The 13,351-nt window shown below is 43.1% G+C and overlaps 1 non-coding gene across 1 annotated transcript; it reads right to left on the minus strand.

The window, feature by feature from the left end:
* Positions 1–6,565: 6,565 nt before the first annotated feature.
* Positions 6,566–6,637, minus strand: trnae-uuc (transfer RNA glutamic acid (anticodon UUC)). Its single transcript has one exon. It is a non-coding gene; the product is annotated as a tRNA-Glu (tRNA).
* Between the last annotated feature and the right edge of the window lie 6,714 nt (positions 6,638–13,351).

Raw genomic sequence — 13,351 nt, forward strand, 5'->3', positions numbered from 1 at the left:
CTTTTAGATCATTCAATTCTGTGTTTGTATGATTTGTGTAAATCGTGTATTTATTTAAAGTATCCTCCAGACCACCCAAGAAGGATGGGCCCTGTTGAGTCTGGTTCCTCTCAAGGTTTCTTCCTGTAATTTTCAGGGAGTTTTTCCTTGCCACAGTCGCCCTCGGCTTGCTCAACAGGGGTTTTTGTATCTGTTGGTCCTGGATTTTGTAAAGTTGCTTTGAGACAATGTATATTGTAAAAAGCGCTATATAAATAAAGTTGACTTGACTTGACTTGACTTGACAAGGAGCACCAATCCATGTCACAGTCTACTCACCAACAACAGATGCCAAGGAGGAGGACGTTGAACTATTCTATGAACAAGTTCAAGAGGAAATTGACAGGACGCAAAATCAAGACTTATTCATTATCATGGGAGATTTTAATGCCAAAGTGGGCCATGGCAACGAGGAACTGTTGTTGGAAAGTTTGGACTTAGCAAACGAAATGAAGCTGGAGAAAGATTAATTTACTTTTGTACAAAAAATCAACTGTCCATCATGAACACTTTCTTTCAACATCACAAAAGGAGACTCTACACATGGACATCACCAAATGGGGCCTATAAGAATCAGATTGACTACATATGTGTTTGCCAAAGATGGAGGTCGTCTATCATTACCGTGAAAACACAGCCAGGAGCTGACTGTGGAACTGATCATGAACTTTTAACATCAAAAATTAGAGTCAAGCTGCACAAACGGACTAGACAACAGGCTGTTCCTAACTTTGACTTGACCAAAATACCTGAAGTTTTCTGGAATAGTCTGCACAACCGGTTCACATCTCTGGACACGGATGAAAATAACCCTGAGGAACACATATAAAGACTATTATTACCGAAGAAGCTAGCAAGTCAATAAACAAGAGACAGAAAAGACCCCAGCAGCCGTGGATAACAGAAGAGACTCTAAAGATCATTGAAGAAAGACGAAGGGCAAAGGCAAAGGTAACAAGCAGGCCAGGGACAACATCAGTAAAAGACTAAAGAGAGCCATTCGAACAGACAAAGAACTTTATTACCAAAAGATATGTACAGAGACAGAAAGGGAACATCTGAAGGGAAAGACCAGGAAGGTATACCTAAAGATCAAAAAGATACGACGAAAGTTTCAACCAAGAGTGGGCATGCTAAAAGACGCCAATGGGAACAAACTAACTGAGCCAGAACAGATCAAGAAAAGATGGAAAGAGTACACGGAGCACCTCTATAAGAACGACTCAGTGATATGGGAAGAAATGGAGACTGGCAATGATAGAGAGCCAAACATCCTGAAAGATGAAGTCATCGCTGCGATTACACTTCTGTCAAACAACAAAGCGCCTGGATGTGACAATATTCCACTGGAGCTAATAAAGTCTTCTGAAGCAGCAATTGATGTAATCACATGCCTGTGTCAACAGATATGGACAACTGGTAAATGGCCCAAGGACTGGACAAGATCAGTGTTTATTCCTATTCCGAAGAAGGGAGATGTTACTGACTGTGGAAACTATCGTACTATTGCGCTCATACTTCATGCCAGCAAAATACTACTGAAGATCTTACAAAGACGGTTGCAGCCTTACTTTGACAGAGAGCTGCCGGAGGAACAAGCAGGATTCAGGAGGGGCAGAGGTACAAGAGATGTGATTGCTAACATTAGGTGGATAATGGAAAAGGCCAAAGAATACAACAAGGAGATTTATTTTTGCTTCATTGATTACAGTAAAGCCTTTGACTGTGTTGATCACCAGAAACTTTGGATTACCATGAAGGATATGGGTGGGCCGAGCCATCTGATTAGCCTCATTAGGAACCTTTATACCGACCAAGAAGCAACAGTCTGAACAGAACACGGCGACACGGAATGGTTCAAAGTAGAGCAGGGCGTCAGACAAGGATGCATCCTGTCGCCATTTCTCTTCAATTTGTACGCAGAAGCCATTTTCAGGAAGGCTGGACTAACTGAAAAAGAAGAAGGAATTAAAATTGCTGGACGAATCATCAACAATCTTAGATATGCAGATGATACAACTCTGATAACAACAAGTGCAGATGGAATGAAGGACTTATTACGGAGCATCAAGCTGGAAAGCTCGAACATGAAGCTGTTACTCAACACAAAGAAGACAAAGATATTGACTACTGCCAGATACGACCGGGACACATTTGAGATGGATGGCGACGAACTGGAATTTGTAAAGGACTACAACCTACTCGGAGCGTTGATCACTCAAGATGCGGAAACGACACCGGAAATCAGACGGAGAATAGGTATGGGGAAATCAACAATGAAGTCACTGGACAAGGTCTTCAAATCGAGGAACATTTCACAATTGACGAAAATACGCCTTGTACATAGTTTAGTCTTCTCTGTGGTAACGTACGGATGTGAAACCTGGACAATAAAGAAACAAGACAGAAGAAGAATCAACGCCTTCGAAATGTGGTGTTGGAGAAGGATGTTATCAATACCTTGGACGGTCAGAAGAACAAACAAATCAATTTTGGAACAAATCAAGCCAGACATGTCACTTGAATCAAGGATCACTAAGCTACGACTTGCCTACTTTGGACACATCATACGAAGAGAGCGATCACTGGAGAAGGACATCATGGTCGGAAGAATAGAAGGAACAAGGCGAAGAGGAAGACCAGCAACTCGATGGCTCGACACAATCACAGTAACGGCAGAGAAGACCCTGGCGGACCTATCTAGACTTGCACAGGATCGATATTCCTACAGATCGTTCATCCATCAAGTCGCCATGGATCGAGATCGAGCCGAAGGCCAATAAAAAAAAAAAAAGACCATATGGGAAACAGCAAGGCTCAGCACCAGCTGACGCCAGCATCAGCCACTTCTTTCCACTCTGACAAGCCTTTGTCACCTTGACCAGAGCTGCATTGTTGGATCTGGGGTACAGAGAACCACACACAAGGAGTTAGAGAGACAAAAAAAAAGGCACAAGGTAACCAAGCCAGCCAGGAGTAAAACCTAGAATCCCCTGATCCGTAGTCAGACGCGTTATCCATTGCACCACTGGCCCTTGTGGAACCGCGGTCATGACTTTCCTGAAGCTTCGGCCCCATTTCTGTCTCTTGCCTGAGGAGAGCATAGAAACCTTCCAAGCATGGCATACAAAAGGACAGTGCTGCGACCCGGATTCGAATCGGGGTTGCTGCGGCCACAACGCAGAGTACTAACCACTATACGATCACGGCTTCCCAGCGGTCAGTCACTGGTGGCTCATGTCGGCTGCTCCCTGGTAGACTGCAGTCATAGTTCCAACAGAACAAGACGCTTGAGCAACAGCAACAAGGCGCCGAGGAACTAATAGGCAAAGTTTTGCTCAAGTCCAATTCCCATACCTGGAGTCAAACCCGGGCTGCCTGGGTGAAAACCAGGAATCCTGACCGCTGGACCATATGGGAAACTGCAAGCACAGCACTGGCAAAGACAAAGAAAGGGAAGCGCTTCAGTCCGATTTGAACAACTTTGAACCAACGGTCGCTGTGTCGCAGAGCCTGGGATTAGTTCTGCTGGCAGACAAAGCTATTTGTTCATGAATCAGGGCCTGAACAGAGAAACCGACCGACGTTGAGGTGATTCGGCTCCGGACCCTCCCCTGCAGTTTTCCTTCAGCGGACAGGTACACGTTTTTCAGGTGCTCACGATGAATTGTTGGCTTCGCTACCCTGTTTAATTTGTTTCTACTAATAATTGATAGTGTAGCACCTACGCTTGCTAATAACAGTAACAAAAAGGCAGATTGGATTGGAATGTTTGTTGGGTTGATTGGAATGAGACGTCGTTTCTAAAGAAGATAAAAAAGTTTCACCCTTATCTTTAGAGTCTTTTATGTCGTCTTCTTCCTCCACTTCTTGTGTTCCACAAGACGACGGAAAAGACTCTAAAGATAAGGGTGAAACTTTTTTATCTTCTTTAGAAAATGTATCAAATACAGGGACACAGGAACACCCTACAGTTATGCAGCCTAAAAAAAGACGTAAAAGTACAGAATTGTCAGAAAAAAGTGTAAATAAAAAAGCGAAAAGTAAAAGGTCACAAAAAAAAAAAAAAAAAAATGTTTATTAAATTAACAAAACATAACATATAATACAACACAACATATAACATATAATACAACACATATACCTGGTGTTCATGTGAATTGCATATATAACATTGCTGCGATTGTCCTTGATATGTTATTTTGCCGTTGTAGGGTCCCATTGATATCGAGTTTGGAATCTGCATTAAACTTCCATTCGGGTTCAATTTCAGTTTAACTTTGTATCGCCGTATCCCATACCAAAGTCCGAACTGGTCAAGTGGTTTAAAGACAGGTTGTATGATTACACAAAACCTTGAGATATACTGTTCAATGTCTTCATCGGAAACTCTCCCTGTCCAGAACTTAACATATATATTTTAATGTTCAGTGGGGTTGCACAATCCAGCTCCCAATCCTTCCAAAATCCTTGGCTTCCTCCATTGTTAAAGATTTAAACAAAGTGTTGTAGAGCACACTCTTGGTGAAAGATCAACTCGTAGTCTTTTTTATTGGGAAGTGAGATAAATGAATAAATGTCTGTGACGTTTAGCCATTGACTTTGCATTAGATGAGCACCGATAGTTGATCTGTTTGGAGCTTCAACTTAGCCTACATACCGGATTATGGCCCAATATTTTCCCGTTTGAGAAGTAAAAGTTCCAGTTGATCCCATAGTGGCCTTTATTTAGGTATTTCTCACAGTTTTGACGAAAAGGTGTCAAAGAAACAGCATAATGCCACCTTGCCTCTTCCTGACATTGTTACTGCTCTCGTTGAGATGAAGCAAGTCAATCTAAAGCATGTGCTGTCAGAAGTGAGATTTGAACCCACACCTCCAGTGGACTATGAACTGAACACAGCACCTTAGACCGCTCGGCCATCCTGACTCAGTACATTTACCATACATAATAATGTGAAAATTTTAAGCGGGTCGTACAAATATTAGTCCGTGTGGAGTGAGGGTGGTGTTGATTGTAACTCAGCTAGTCAGGATGGCTGAGCGGTCTAAGGCGCTGTGTTCAGGTCATAGTCTCCACTGGAGGAGTGGGTTCAAATCCCACTTCTGACAGTACTTGCTTTATACAAATTCATGTCTTTAACCCATCATGTCAATTGAAAAAAATAAAAACTTTGGATGCTGTGTTTCAGTGAGCAATGAGTTTCGTGTTACGCGATGCCCTTAAATGATCACAATATTTCTGCACTGGAGAATGCGGGCATCGACCCGGCACGCTAAGCGAGCGCTCTATTATTTCAGCTAATTCCCCTTACAAAGAACCCAACTGGCAAATTTTTGCTCAAGTCCAATCATAAAGACCAATTCCAATACCAGGAGCCGAACTCTGGCAGCCTGGGTGAAAACCAGGAATCCTGACCGCTAGACGATATGGGAAACCGCAAGGCTCTGCACCGGCTGACACCAGCATCAGCCACTTCTTTCTGCTCTGCCAAGTCTTTGTCACCTTAACAAGACCTGCATTGTTGGATCTGGGGTACAGAGAACCACACACAAGGAGTTAGAGAGAAAAAAAGGCATAAGGTAACCAAGCCAGCCAGGAGTCAAACCTAGAATCTTCTAATCCGTAGTCAGATGCGTTATCCATTGCACCACTGGTCCCTGCATGATCACGGTCGTGACCTCCCTAAAGCTCCAGCCCCATTTCTCTTGACCGAGGAGAGAAGCACAGCATACAAAAAGACAGTGCCATGACCTGGATTCGAACCGGGGTTGCTGCGGCCACAACGCAGAGTACTAACCACCATACAATCACAGCTTTCCAGCAGTCAGCCACTGGTGGCTCACGTTGGCTGCTCCCTGATAGACTCCCTCATACACCAGGAGTCAGGCGCAGGCTACCTGGCTAAAAACGAGGAATCCTAACCGCTAGACCATATGGGAAACCGCAAGGCTCAGCACCCGCTGACACCAGCATCAGCCACTTCTTTCCGCTCTGACAATGTGTGGTACAGAGAATCCTACACTCATCCAACTTCTTTCCTCTGACAAGCCTTTGTCACCTTGACAAGACCTGCATTGTTGAATCTGGGGTACAGAGAACCATACACAAAGAGTTAGAGAGACAAAAAAAGGCACAAGGTAACCAAGCCAGCCAGGAGTCAAACCTAGAATCCTCTGACCCGTAGTCAGACGCATTATCCATTGCGCCACTGGCCCCTGTGGAACCACGGTCATGACTTTCCTGAAGCTTCAGCCTCATTTCTGTCTCTTGCCTGAGAAGAGCATAGAAACCTTCCAAACATGGCATACAAAAGGACAGTGCCATGACCGTGGTTGCTGCGGCCACAACGTAGAGTACTATACGACCACGGCTTCCCAGTGGTCAGTCACTGGTGGCTCACGTCGGCTGCTCCCTGGTAGACTGCAGTCATAGTTCCAACAGAACAAGACACTTGAGCAACAGCAACAAGGCGCCGAGGAACTAATAGGCAAAGTTTTGCTCAAGTCCAATCATAAAGACCAATTCCCATACCGGGAGTTGAACCCGGGCCGCCTGGGTGAAAACCAGGAATCCTGACCGCTAGACCACATGGGAAACTGCAAGCACAGCACTGGCAAAGACAAAGAAAGGGAAGCGCTTCAGTCCGATTTGAACAACTTTGAACCAACGGTCGCTGTGTCGCGGAGCCTGGGATTAGTTCTGCTGGCAGACAAAGCCATTTGTTCATGAATCAGGGCCTGAACAGAGAAACCGACCGACGTTGAGGTGATTCGGCTCCGGACCCTCCCCTGCAGTTTTCCTTCAGCGGACAGGTACACGTTTTTCAGGTGCTCACGGTGAATTGTTGGCTTCGCTACCCTGTTTAATTTGTTTCTACTAATAATTGATAGTGTAGCACCTACGCTTGCTAATAACATTAACAAAAAGGCACTAACATTTAACTAGGTTCGAACAGCGGTATACTTTGAAATCATAAGAGGAGTTAAGGTGAAGTTAAACAGCTAACACATTTATTGCCACACAAGCAATGAAATATCACATACAGTGCTGCAAAAAAAACCTTAGAAATAAAGAAATAAAATAGCTCTTACAAATAGGAATTATGTTAAGTGCAAGAGATCTTCAATTCAATACCACTCCTTATATTTAAAGAGGTATAGATTCAAAAATTAAGTTCTAGTCCTTGAATGTGTGTATTAAAGGTATTTTCCTATGGCTGTTTTACCCAGGTAGAGTAAATAGTGTGAGTAGGTTCTTATCTGGTCCTGGGCAAAAACTCTGATATATCCGGAGTCTTCTGTAAACGGTAGGCCACACCGCTTCTACGACCATCAACAGTTTCACAGGGCTGGGCTCGCCATCACAATTCTCTACGTCTTTCTGTTCGTCTAAGAAAAACCAATCTACACAGATAGTGCAGAACAATGAATGCTCCTATTATTTTATGTTCCCTAAAATGAGCTCTCATTAAGTTATTTTCTTCATTTCAGAACATCTTATAACATGTACAAAAACTAAGGATGCACCTTGACTACAAATGATTAATTAACATTCATACATCACAGCAACATTGACATTTAACATGAACATCCCTTCAGTATTGGTATTTTAGCACTGACCAATGAATTACTACTCTTTTCCAACTTTTTAGCTGTAACGTGCAATTATCCCTTTAACATGAATTTGAATTGAACCATCACTAAACTCCATTAATATGTACATTATGATAACCAAAATATGTTCAATCATAGCATAGTTGTGCTGTAAATAATTAAGATGTATCAATCTAACCAAACTGAATGACTTAACAGAATATGTGCACTGTGCCTTTGAGGCTCCACCACGCTATTAGTAATTCTACTTGCTAACTAGCCACTAGCAAGCGATTAGCATAGCTATACTTTTAAATCATTTCGACAAGCATTAAAGAACATTCTCATAACTCCAATTGGTTTTTTATTCCTTCCATTTCTAATGAAAAGCGTATGAACTCAAAAGAAAGGTGTACTCTCCTTTTACAGTGGCTAGCTAGGCTATCAGAACAAACTCACGGAAGTTTCAAACATTTATTACTTGACAGAAAACCGCCTCCCTCACGTTCATAGCTGGAACTCTGGTAAAAAAAAAAAAAAAAAACAGTTTATCAGCTCTAATATATGCTAAAAGTCAATATTTTAAACCATTATGTATTATTTTGTAGCGAATATTGCTCAGCTGGTCTGCAGCAACCTCTCAAGATCTCTCAAGCCAAAAAGGGAAAAACTAACAAAGGTAAAGTCTTTTTCTACCACTGTGCCCTGTTTTGGGGACGACAAGTAATTACACCTCTTAAATGACTTTTGAGGTTTTAGTAGCTCCATATTTCATATGGGTTACAATAGCATACGTTTCAATCAGGCTCTAAATCTTGTTATAATCTAAATTATTATTGGGCATTACAATATTGGTCTAAAACATTTTGGTATTCAAGGAATGTGATCGGAGTTGTGCCAAACCGCCACGTGGCATAAAACCGGTTAGAACTGGCTGAGTGGAAGCCTGGAACAAAAGGCATACCTTATATGGAGTAGTACTACACCTGGCCACTAGGGGGTGGTGGTAAACTATAAATAACAACTGTGCGCTCTACTAGAGGTCTGTTGTATTCTTCACTTAGACGGAGAGGCTTCAGAACGCAGCTGCTTGTGACCTGGAAGACGAACCAACCTTTTCTGAATAAAACTTTTAAAGAACGTCACCTTGCCTTCTGATGAATTCGGATCGATTCTAACAAAAGATCCACGACAATAAATGGTAGCAGAGGATGGTTTAAAATCGATTAGTTAGTGTTCATTGGAGAAATCAGGAGGACTGCAGAGGTCGACGGGACCAGATTGGGTCCAGGATCGTGAGAATTCGAAATCTGCCAGACTCAAAAGGGTACCCGACTAAAAAGGTAAGGGCGATTTAAGTCCTCATTTAGATGCAATCAAATATTTAGTTCTGAGTCTGGTATGTTGAGAATTCTCTCGTAGATAATTAGAAATAATTACTGATAGGCGTGGTTCCTCTTTCACTAGCAAAGGTATGACTCCAGGTGAGTCTAAAGGATCCAGTGTGGTTAGAGTCCATGCCCGTTTGGTTAGAGTCCAAACGCAAAGCCTGGTACCAGGTCAGTTGGTTCGAGTCCAACTGTGAAAGCCTGGATGGGTCCAGGTCGGTTGGTTAAAGTTCAACCGTTTGTGTGGCAAGTTTCTTCTGGTCAGTTTTGAGCAGTCGGTCCTGAAAACCAATATAGCAATTGCTTTGTGGAATAATCATTGGAATTGATTAAGTTTCCTATTGCATTGTTAGTAATTGGTTAGTAAAGTCAGTGAGGCTAGAACTGGTCAGGGAAACTATTTACCGGTGTCTTGGTTATGGGTATGTTGTTTTAGTTGTTGTATAGGATTTGTATAGTTTCCTGTTTCTGTGTGCTCTGTTCTATTTTCTCTAGTTTTCTATTCTTCTAACTCTCTAATAAAAAAAAAAATAAATAAAAAAAAAAAGGCCTTCATAACAGCTGGGGAATTGGAAAGGTGGTGACCCAACCCCCGACACAAATACTAGATTGGCGTATGTGAAAATTGCTAAACAGGGTGTAAGCGATGCAAAAACTGAATTGAAGAAAGCTAAAGGGTTGAAAAAAATGTACTGTTAAAAGGGTTTTAATATCTGCTGAAAATGATTTAGCTCTGACACAGATTATAGTCCAACATATGAATCATATTTGTTTAAGCGTGAGTTCTGCCCCCGCTGAGAATCACACACACACACCCACTGAGGAGAAACAGGAAGTAACCAATTCAGCACAGATGGCTCCGCCCGACACAGCTGTGCTGGACTGCGCCCCTCCCCCATATGTAGCGTCAGCCATTCCTGAGCAGACGACTACCCCCCTCCCGTCTCTCACTCTCACACATACCTCAAATACCACAGGAACAGGTGAGACTGGCCTTGAAGAGCCAAAATGTACTAGAACTGGTAGCCCTGTGTCTAGGGGGAAACTACAATGTTGGGACGAACTAGAACCCCTAGTGGACATGGGCTTTACTAATGAACAGAGTAATGAGCTTGGGGTAGGACAATTCCCTGTGGTAGTGACAGGAAATTGATTGATTACGTTCCATGCTCGCACAGAGACATGCAAGCTCTAGCAGAGGACTTACCTCCTCTGTCTAAAGGGGCATCTCCATGGATCAGTACCTTTGAAAAGTTAACGGCAGCGGACACATTAGCCCTAGGGGACATAAAGGCTATCATGAAAAGGACGAGTAATGACTCAACCTGGCAGGCTATAGAGGTAGCTCTGAGATTGGGAGCTGTACCAGATGATAGGTTGTTCAATCAACACAGGAATGCAGCATGGGGACAGTTAAGACAATTGTTGCCAGCTTCAGTGGACTATCAGGCGCTCAAGGGAATGGCTAGGAAGGAGAATGAGGATCCTAGGGAATTTTTGGAGCGTGCTGCTAGGACTTGGAGATCTTCTACTGGAACTAGACCTGATTGCAATCATGCTACACAGACCCTTTTTAGACAAGGAGTAATGGGATGCTTACCAAAGCCTGTACAAGAAAAGCTAGAGGATGTGGTAGGGTTAGATCAGATGGATGAGCACACAGGTTGTTCATTATTTGACAAAACATGACAGAAAAATTAAAGACTCCGAAAATGTTGATAAAAATGTACTCATGAAACTGAATAAGCTTAAAGAAGCAGATGGTGTCAAGTGAAACTCCTGAAAGTTGCAGCAGTCAAGACATTTCTAGGACGGAGGGTTTCCAGCAAGGGTCACTCCCTGACTGCTGACACCAGAGTTTGCATCCTGAATCACCCGAAGCCAACTACCGTGAGTCTTTTTCTGTCTTTTCTTGGCTTGACAGGTTATTCCAGGGCTGAAATTATTCCTTTGAGGGCTGAAATTACCAGGTTAGGTCAAAGAAACCTAACAGCCAAAGTAGAGTGGACCAAGCCCCTTGAGGCTGCTTTTATTGAATTAAAACAGCAACTGACCTTAGCCAGTGACCTACAACAACCGAAATACTCTGACCCTTTCTATTTGGATGTTTCTGAAAAGAATGGCATTATAAATGCAGTTCTTTTTCAGAAAAGGGGGAGTGGTGTCAGAGCTGTACTCTTGTACCATAGCTCAAGATTGGACCATGTGGTAACAGGTCAACCAGGTTGTGTCAGATACCTAGCAGCATTGTCCACAGCAATTACCAAAACAGCACATTTGGTCATGTGTCATCCTCTTATTGTCAATACAAGTCATGGTGTGACTGCATTTTTGATTTCCACAGCCTTTACCCTGTCAAGAGCGAGAAAAGACAGAATCAATAGTATTCTCACTCAACCTCATATCTCATACACTACAGGGAAAATGGTGAACATGACTGAAGGTCTGAATTCCGACCCTGATGCAGAACCACATTGCTGTGAGCAAATTACACAAAAACTGTTGAAGTGTAGGGAAGATTTGGAAGACACTCCTTTAGAGGACCCTGACTTGACTCTATTCTGTGACGGATGCTGTTACAAAGGGGACAAGGGACTTGTAGCCTCATATGCAGTAGTCAAGCAGACTAATGAGGGTTTCATCCCTGTGGACTCAGGAATCATTAAACAACCAGCGTCTGCCCAATTGGCTGAGTTAGTAGCAATCACCAAAGCATTGGAGAAAGCTGCTGATCAAACAGTTAACATCTACACAGACTCAGCTTATGCCCATTCTGCGTTGCATCTAGATGGGCCGCAGTGGATAAGGAGAGGACTAGTGACTGCACAAGGGACACCCATCAAGCATGCAACACAGATTTTTAAGCTGTTGAAAGCAGTAAATAAACCAAAGAGAGTGGCTGTGATTAAGTGTAAGGGTCATTCAAAAGAGCCTGGACTAGTGACACTAGGCAATGATGCAGCAGATCAGGCAGCAAAGAAAGCGGCAGGATACATTAGCCAAATGGTGGTGTTGGCGTCAGAAAACTTGCCTGAGCTAAAAGAAGAGCAGGTAAGGGAAATGCAGGAAAAGGCAGGAGCATATGAAAAGAACAGCTGGTTAGATAAGGGAGCTAGTGTAGTGGAAGGACTGTGGAAAAGTAAGGAAGGATTGATTGTGGCACCATCACATTTGCTCACACTGTTGATGAAAGAAGCACATGGTCCAACACATGTAGGTACGTCCAACATGCTTGACAGTCTGATGCAAAATTGGTGGCATCCACACATTAGGGATATGGTGAAGAGGTTCGTGGTTGACTGTGAGGTGTGTCAGAGCTACAATCCAAAACCAGGGTATAGAGTGACTGCAGGACGGTTTCCTGTCCCTGAAGGACCCTTTAAAGAAGAGAGATCAGGTAATGTAGTCACTGAAGGAGGTAAGTATATTGCCCATTGTATTGGTACTGATCTTGTTCCAGAAGCCGGAGTTGCAAAACAGAGAGCAACTTGGAGTGAAGGACTTGACAACAGCTCCTGTGGGTAAATGCACAATACACAGTGAAAAGGGAGTGACAGTGTTTAATTTGGTGACTAAAACTCACTCAAAGGACAAACCAACATTGCAGAACTTCATCTTAGCTGTGCAACACCTGGCCGACTTACTTAAAACCTTAGAAGTACCTGAATTAGGCATTCCTAAATTGGGTGGTGGCCTGGACAGACTTGATTGGCGTACAGTCTGACCAATTTTGCAGGCTTTACTACAGGACACAGGCACTAAGGTTACTATTTTCTATAGGGAATAGAGAACTAACTGCCTGACTAACACAATGCCTTTTCATCCACTAACAGATCCGTTTAATCAGGCTTTGAAACGATCAGGATGTGGATGGATTACCATGACCATTTTAGCAATATTGACCATATTATTGGTGGGTTCCATATTCCCACTCAGTACAAAGGGGGATCAAGCACTAAAACTAAAACAAGATAACGATAATCTAGCTAGAGTCAGGAGAGCCCGACAGGTACCACCCATAAGGCAAGATGGGAACAACAAGGTAGCAACCATTCCATATGGGAATTCCAGCACTGCAAATATACCGATGAAAGATGATGGGGAAAAGGTAGTAGTGGTGGCAAGAGCAGAGTTGACTTGGAGGGACCAGCTGGCTATTGAAACAGGTTATGAAGAGACCAATACTTGGCTGGAGTGGATAAGGTACACAATAGGGGAACTGGGAGTGAAAAACTGTTTTGTATGTGCGGCAGCAAAACCCACATTAGCTACTCGCCCTGTTAAATCGGAAAACCTGACGTGTCTGACTTCTCTATTCACCGATGAGC

This window comes from Trichomycterus rosablanca, chromosome 10 (assembly GCF_030014385.1).
Source record: "Trichomycterus rosablanca isolate fTriRos1 chromosome 10, fTriRos1.hap1, whole genome shotgun sequence".
Classification (NCBI taxonomy): Eukaryota; Metazoa; Chordata; class Actinopteri; order Siluriformes; family Trichomycteridae; genus Trichomycterus; species Trichomycterus rosablanca.